This window comes from Thalassophryne amazonica, chromosome 6 (genome assembly GCF_902500255.1).
Source record: "Thalassophryne amazonica chromosome 6, fThaAma1.1, whole genome shotgun sequence".
NCBI lineage: Eukaryota > Metazoa > Chordata > Actinopteri > Batrachoidiformes > Batrachoididae > Thalassophryne > Thalassophryne amazonica.
In genome coordinates this window covers 66,038,270-66,046,985 of record NC_047108.1, presented here as the reverse complement: position 1 = coordinate 66,046,985, position 8,716 = coordinate 66,038,270, and the positions used below count along the sequence as shown (strand labels likewise).

At 38.3% G+C, this 8,716-nt stretch overlaps 1 protein-coding gene across 3 annotated transcripts in view; it reads right to left on the bottom strand.

The window, feature by feature from the left end:
- The window catches only part of fam3a (FAM3 metabolism regulating signaling molecule A), a 57,409-nt gene extending 50,539 nt beyond the window's left edge, over positions 1-6,870 (bottom strand). For 2 of the 3 annotated variants that reach the window (XM_034172361.1, XM_034172364.1), the window contains exon 1: positions 6,616-6,861. The gene's annotated coding sequence lies outside the window, so the exon portion shown is untranslated. Of the gene's footprint in view, positions 1-6,615 lie in introns of all 3 variants that reach the window. The other variant, XM_034172363.1, reaches the window with a different exon arrangement.
- Between the last annotated feature and the right edge of the window lie 1,846 nt (positions 6,871-8,716).

Here is an 8,716-nt window from a genome sequence, read left to right as displayed (position 1 = left end):
TTTATATATATATATATATATATATACATATATATATATATATATATATATATATATATATATATATATATATATATATATATACACACATATATATATATATATATATAGGTCTGTCCAAAAAGTATCAGACCTTTTTATTTTTTTCAAAAACCATATGGATTTGAATCATGTGTGCTTGCATGAGCCAACCTTGAACCTTCATGCGCATGCGTGATTTTTTTCACGCCAGTCGGTTGCATCATTCGCCTGTGAGCAGGCTTTGTGTGAGCACTGGTCCTCCCCTCTTGTTGGATTTTCATTGCGAGGTGGAACGATTTGGAGCTTTGCTGCATCAAATTTTTCCAGAAACTGTGAGAGACAGCCAGGTGGAAACCATTCGGAAGATTCAGACGGCTTTCGGTGACGATCCTATGGGCATCACACAGATTAAGGAGTGTTACAACCGGTTTAAAGACGGCGCACAATGGCGGAGGGTGCGCCGCGCTCCGAGCGGCCATCGACAGGCTGAAACGACCAGATCATTTCCAAAGTGAACGCTGTGTTGTTCCGGGACGTCATCTGACTACCAGAGAAATTGCAGAAGAGGTGGACATCAGCACTTTTTCGGCACATTCCACTGTTACAGGAGATTTTGTAATGAAAGACGTGCGGAAGTTGGAAGTCTCACAGGACATGTTGTGACATGTCCAGCTCTTACACAATTCCTCGGATACTCACTCGACTGAAAAGCCACCGAAAGCCGTTTGAATCTTCCAAATGGTTTCCACCTGGCTGTCTCTCACAGTTTCTGGAAAAATTTGATTCAGCGCTGCTCCAATCGTTCAGACATTTTCCTCAAAATGAAAATCCAACGAGGGGGGGGACCAGTGCTCACTCAACGCCTACTCACAGGCGAATGACACAACCGACAGGCGTGAAAAAACTCATGCATGCACACGTGATTCAAGGTTGGCTCATGCAAGCACACGTGATTCAAATCCATATGTTTTTTGAAAAAAATAAAAAGGTTTGATACTTTTTGGACAGACTATATATATATATATATATATATATATATATATATATATATATATATATATATAAAGTCCCATATCTGGCTGAAAAAAATTTGTGTTGGTGCCCCTACATATATAATAAACACATGTAAAGTTTTAGGTGGGAAATCTTAAGGGTTTCTGAAGAATGGGTCTTTAAAAAAGGGGTGTTGCGCCTTTGGACACTCACAAATTGCATATGCCCCTGTAGCCAAATTTGGATACCAATATCTCTGCAACAAGCAAAGATTGCTGGCTGAAATTTGCTTGGGTAATTTGGTCCCAGACTTTCGGTGTCTGTCATCAGTAAATCCCATCTATTCTAATTTCTGAGTTATTGGTCTCTAAAGTGGTGAATGTTTGTCAAAAATGTAAAAATCTATTTTCAGGGGGCCAGTGTCAGCCTACAAACATTTACAACAGGCTATCAATGCTGGATTCCTTCAATTTGAGGACAGGGCTGTCTGCAGGAGGAAACCTGACTGTGCAAAAGTCTTAATTTAGAAGTTAGGAGACTCTAATCTGTCTTAAAAAAATACACTTTTTGATTGGCAAATTCACCATGTGGGCAACAACCCATGGTCATGAACTTTTGTTCTACATAACTGTACATATCTTACAATGATTTGCTCAAAAAAAAAAAAAAATCTGCTTGTTTTCTTTCACCTCCTTCATACTTAATTTTTTTTTAAGTCAACCTTTTCGTCCTGTGACCACGAATGTCAAACATGCAGTGTCAATATTTTTTACAGGTATTCCTTCTCCAACTCAGAGAAACATGGACAGTACCTACTCTCTAACTAGTCCTAAATTGGCTTCAGTTTTCAGGCAGCCACCAATCAGATGGAGCAAAACTTGTCCAAATTACCACATGGCCTGTGTAGGATTAAATGCTCCTAACTGTGTGCAATTTGAATCGCTTGCTACAGAATAAATACAGAAATATTTTTCAGATACCAATTTTGAATTGTGTCTCAGTTTCCATGAAAATGACAAATGCCCAAATGCTTAGATCAGGGTTCTAGCTAGTTCCATTTTAGTTGTGGCTCAAGGTCGTCCAGGGGCCCCCGGTGGGGGTCGAGGGAGCAGAGCCCCCTGAAGCTATAGAGTTTTATACCTCTAAAACTTTATTGGCAAGCCCAATTTTAACTAATTTTGAGTGGTAATTGAAGAACTGAAGAAAATAAGAACCACCCCATGTTTCTTTTCAGCACTGTAGCCAGGCTGACAAAGAGTCAGAGCTCTATTGAGCCGAGTATTCCTTTAACTTTAACTAGTAATGACTTCATGACTTTCTTTGCTAATAAACTTTTTAACTATTAGAGAAAAAATTACTCATAACCATCCCAAAGACGTATCGTTATCTTTGGCTGCTTTCAGTGATGCCGGTATTTGGTTAGACTCTTTCTCTCAGATTGTTCTGTCTGAGTTATTTTCATTAGTTACTTCATCCAAACCATCAACATGTCTATTAGACCCCATTCCTACCAGGCTGCTCAAGGAAGCCCTACCATTATTTAATGCTTCGATCTTAAATATGATCAATCTATCTTTATTAGTTGGCTATGTACCACAGGCTTTTAAGGTGGCAGTAATTAAACCATTACTTAAAAAGCCATCACTTGACCCAGCTATCTTAGCTAATTATAGGCCAATCTCCAACCTTCCTTTTCTCTCAAAAATGAAAGGGTAGTTGTAAAAACAGCTAACTGATCATCTGCAGAGGAATGGTCTATTTGAAGAGTTTCAGTCAGGTTTTAGAATTCATCAAAGTACAGAAACAGCATTAGTGAAGGTTACAAATGATCTTCTTATGGCCTCAGACAGTGGACTCATCTCTGTGCTTGTTCTGTTAAACCTCAGTGCTGCTTTTGATACTGCTGACCATAAAATTTTATTACAGAGATTAGAGCATGCCATAGGTATTAAAGGCACTGCGCTGCAGTGGTTTGAATCATATTTATCTAATAGATTACAATTTGTTCATGTAAATGGGGAATCTTCTTCACAGACTAAGGTTAATTATGGAGTTCCACAAGGTTCTGTGCTAGGATCAATTTTATTCACTTTATACATGCTTCCCTTAGGCAGTATGATTAGACGGCATATGCTTAAATTTTCATTGTTACGCAGATGATACCCAGCTTAATCTATCCATGAAGCCAGAGGACACACACCAATTAGCTAAACTGCAGGATTGTCTTACAGACATGGATGACCTCTAATTTCCTGCTTTTAAACTCAGATAAAACTGAAGTTATTGTACTTGGCCCCACAAATCTTAGAAACATGGTGTCTAACCAGATCCTTACTCTGGATGGCATTACCCTGACCTCCAGTAATACTGTGAGAAATCTTGGAGTCATTTTTGATCAGGATATGTCATTCAAAGCGCATATTAAACAAATATGTAGGCCTGCTTTTTTGCATTTACGCAATATCTCTAAAATTAGAAAGGTCTTGTCTCAGAGTGATGCTGAAAAACTAATTCATGCATTTATTAGGCTGGACTATTGTAATTCATTATCAGGTTGTCCTAAAAGTTCCCTGAAAAGCCTTCAGTTAATTCAAAATGCTGCAGCTAGAGTACTAACAGGGACTAGAAGGAGAGAGCATATCTCACCCATATTGGCCTCTCTTCATTGGCTTCCTGTTAATTCTAGAATAGAATTTAAAATTCTTCTTCTTACTTATAAGGTTTTGAATAATCAGGTCCCATCTTATCTTAGGGACCTCATAGTACCATATCACCCAATAGAGCGCTTCGCTCTCAGACTGCAGGCTTACTTGTAGTTCCTAGGGTTTGTAAGAGTAGAATGGAAGGCAGAGCCTTCAGCTTTCAGGCTCCTCTCCTGTGGAACCAGCTCCCAATTCAGATCAGGGAGACAGACACCCTCTCTACTTTTAAGATTAGGCTTAAAACTTTCCTTTTTGCTAAGCTTATAGTTAGGGCTGGATCAGGTGACCCTGAACCATCCCTTAGTTATGCTGCTATAGACTTAGACTGCTGGGGGGTTCCCATGATGCACTGAGTGTTTCTTTCTCCTTTTGCTCTGTATGCACCACTCTGCATTTAATCATTAGTGATTGATCTCTGCTCCCCTCCACAGCATGTCTTTTTCCTGGTTCTCTCCCTCAGCCCCAACCAGTCCCAGCAGAAGACTGCCCCTCCCTGAGCCTGGTTCTGCTGGAGGTTTCTTCCTGTTAAAAGGGAGTTTTCCTTCCCACTGTCGCCAAGTGCTTGCTCACAGGGGGTCGTTTTGACCGTTGGGGTTTTTAAGTAATTATTGTATGGCTTTGCCTTACAATATAAAGCGCCTTGGGGCAACTGTTTGTTGTGATTTGGCACTATATAAATAAAATTGATTGATTGATTGGTTTTAGATAAACTGAAAGCAAGAATAATAGAAAAAAGACATTTATGTTGTAATATTTGTAATACCAGATCTTTTTTTAAATGTGTCTGTCAAAGTCTAGTTAATAAAATAAACAACATTGAAAAGGAAATAAATAACACTGAAAAGGTTAAAAACACATTAATATTTGATGACCACATAGCATTTGCTCTCATCTTTAAAAAAATGATACACTGTACCTTTAATTCAGTGAAGCAGGCAGTTTTTCTGTCATGAGTTTTTTGTTTCAACATGTTTGAGAGGGATTGACTCTCTCAGGGAAATTGAGGTTCTAGCAGCATTGCATAGCAGCACACAGGGTAAGAAGCACAGAGTATCAAAAGTGAATGTAAAAAAAACAACAGTTAGCAAATATAAATACACAATATAAATACCAGACATACTGATCAATACTGGTTTATTGGCTGCTACAATTCCTCTCATTCCTGTAACTGTCTCATTTGAACAAGAGCTGAAGCTGGACTGATTTGATTTAAACCATGGATGGAAAACTTTCTGAACTAGTTTTTCCCTTTCCGGTTTCACTGAGGCTTCTAAACAGTAAACAGTTTGTAAACAGTGCCAATGAAAACTATGTGAAAATGACTGAAACCCTCCCCCCCCCTCTTTCTCCCTATTCCCACTGCCCCCCCTTTACATCCCTCTCGCTCTTTTCCTCTAAGCTTTTTGAAAACCGGGAGCCTTTAAACTGAAAAATAAACTTTAAATGTCTGAATGTATCACCATCTATGGACACAGAAGGAACTCTGGAAAAGTAATGAGAGATTTTGATGAGTTTTTTTCCTTTTAAGTCAGAGCAGTGAGAGACACACAGCATCTCCACTCTGGGCTGCCTTTATTCAGCGCTGTGGATCACAGAAGGCTGAATGCAGCTGACTGCTGATATCTGCTGTTTGCAGCTGATTTTATATGAAAACATGAGTACTATAGTTCTTATTTCTTTAATTATTTGGTTGAAATTGCAAAATAAAGCAAAAGTAAAACTCTGTAAGCTTGAAAAACGATCAATTTGGTACATTTTTCAGCAACATGGTTCATTTTTTGGAAAATCCATGCTGGGCTGTCCAGCCGATTTGAACCTAAGAGGCAGGCAGAAAAATGCAGTGCTGGGCGGTGCTGCCCACCATAGCTCCAACCCTGGCCTAGATATAGATTAGGAAGTGGCTATTTGTACGTAGCCAGATTAATAATCCCAAATTCTATTCATATGTAGTGCAGGCTTGCTATGGTTAAGGTTAGTTGTTGTGGTTAATGTAGTTTAAAAATCTAAGTATCAATAGCAAATACATGTCCAAGTATGAAACCTTGTGGTCACGTGCCCTTTACTGACCAATGAGAGAGACATTACGTACTAATATGATTCTTGTTGGGAGTGAAGAGAATGGATAGGATTATGAATGAACATATACGGACGGCTCAGGTGGGACAGTTTGGAGACAAAGTCAGATAGGCGAGAATAAGATGGTTTAGACATGTGCAGAGGAGTGTCCCAGGATATATAGGGAGAAGGATGTTGAGGATGGATCGACCAGACAGGAAGAGAAGAGGGAGGACAAAGAGTTGGTTTATGGATATGGTGAGGAAGGCCATGCAGGTGAGGACAGGGTGAGATGGAAACGAATGATCTGCTGTGGCGACCCCTAACGGGAGCAGCTGAAAGAAGACGCCGCTGCTTATACATTAATGGTGAGAAGGTATCTAAATGGAAAATGCCTTCTGTCATGCAAAAATATCACTCCTGACACAATTGATGTCCACAATAAATTAATGTAACAATGGTCTTTGTACCAATGCTGAGCTGCAGTTTCTTCCAGAATTTAAAGTTCTTAAACAATATGCATGTTACACCATGGATACTTTGGTTTTTCAAACATGCTTTACACAGAATATATATATATATATATATATATAGATATATATATATAGATATATATATATAGATATATATATATATATAGATATATATATATAGATATATATATATAGATAGATATATATAGATATATATATATATATAGATATATATAGATAGATATATATATATAGATAGATATATATAGATATATATATATAGATAGATATATATAAGTGGCTAAGGGCACAGCAAAAGGAGCAGTGTGGCGCATTCGGTGCACTTGATGTGTAATAAGTAATGTCAGTACCTGTGCACGCTGCAAATGGTTTTAGCTTCTCGTCGCAGTAACGAACCGTAAAAAGCTACTACTGTACCACCACCGACTTTCACTGTTTCTTGCGCTGTTTCCTCATTGAAGTTTTTTAATACACTTAACTGTAACGAGAAGATAAATGAAACCAATATGTCCAGAGGATAACCTATTCAACTTTCATAAATCAGATTTTCCGACAGATGTGGAAGAAAAGCGTTGATTCGGCTCCTCTTCCGGATTCCCAGCCCAGAGCGCGCCGCGCGCACACAGCATGCGCAGGGTCGTTCACGTGACCTCGAAAAAAACGTGTTTAAAACATGTGTAGTCTATGGTTAAAACTGAACTTTTTTCCGAAATGTAAAACGAAAATACTTATTCTCTCTCACACACACACCTACCACCCATGTAATAAAAAAATAGATACCATAAAAAGCTCTTACTATGACCCAGACGTGAATTTTCTCTGAAAGGAAAAAATTATGATCATTGTTATGAATTTATCGTCTCAAATTGTTCTAAGATTTGTAAATGTAATTGTATTTAATTTAATTATTTAAAAATGAAATGGAAGCTTTTATTTAATTACACTTCGCCCCAATATTAAACCCAAATTTAGTTACTTTTTATCTTCATAAACGCTAATTCAGGAAGTGTAAATGTTTATTTTCATGTTTTGTTTATTTTTTTCTACATGACTTAATCTTACTTTGTGTAATGAATGACGTTTTAAACCAAGTAATCACAGTTCACAGCACAGAGATGGGGGGGAACCAAACCAAAAAAACAACAAAAACAAAACAAACAAACAAACAAAAACAGACGTGTTCGTTTCCGCCATCGTGGCAGCGCCCACACCTCGAGGCAAATACTCGTATGGTCAACGCCTGTCAGGTAAATTTAGAGCATAAAACCCGCCATCTAGTGGCTCTGGAAAAATACTACAGAAAGCAGAACCACATGAGTGTCTGAGAGTGATTCAAGAAGTGATTCAACAAAACAAAAATAATCAGAAATCCACAATAGCAAAAAGTTCAGATATTTACATATAGATTTAAATGCCAATGGTTCCATAGTGTTGACATGAACCTGACTGCCCTCATTGCAAGGTTCACTAATGTGACTGAGATATTTCACTGAGTATTTCTTCTGTTTTTCTTGTTGATTAATGCTGGCAAATTATACTTTTTTTTTTGTCTTTCTGATGCCTGATTCTGTTTTTTCTCTGTTTAAGGTGCAGCTCCATCCAGAGATTGGAGTTGTGTTTGTGTTGACAACCCTCCTGTCCTGTGCACCAACAGCAATTCTTGTATATTCGTCTGTGAATTGTTCTATGAATTATTTCTGTAATTTATGTTTGTAGCATGGCCCAAGCCGAGGGTCACCCCTTTGAGTCTGGTCTGCTTGAGGTTTCTTCCTCAGAGGGAGTTTTTCCTTACCACTGTTGCTCTGGGGGTTGGTAAGTTTAGACCTTACCTGTGTGAAGCGCCTTGAGGCAGCTCTGTTGTGATTTGGCGCTATATAAAGGAAAATAAATTGAAACTTGAAACTGAAAATAGATCCTTGTCATTTGATTGGTGGTTTGCATGTCACGTGACATGGATTGTTCGTCTCATTTGCCATTGTTCTCCATATAGCATCCAATTTTGGTTCCATTAAGCATACAAATTTGGTTCCATATGATTTGTACCATTGCTTGTTGCAACCACCATGCGCACATGAGCAACGATGGCACTTAGCAGTTTATTGACGCTGCTCATTCTTCTAACACAAAAGAAAAAAACAAATCCAGTACGCTGCAAACCATCTGGAGGCATTTACAATATTTGCTAAGACATATATAGCTAAAGCAGAACCATTGTCAGATGAAAATCTCAACAAGTTGTTGTCACAAGCTATTTTTTTGCTTGACTGAGAAAAGGAGAAGAAGTACACAAAGAAGTCAATGCACAGCATCAGCTATGATTTACATCATCAGGATTGTTTTTGAATGATCTGACTGTTTTTGCAAGTTGGCTGAGAACAATTTTGGATTGGATCGGACTGCTAAATTTGTGTTGGAGTGTTTGGAACCTCTTGACGTCAAAGGACCAGTGAC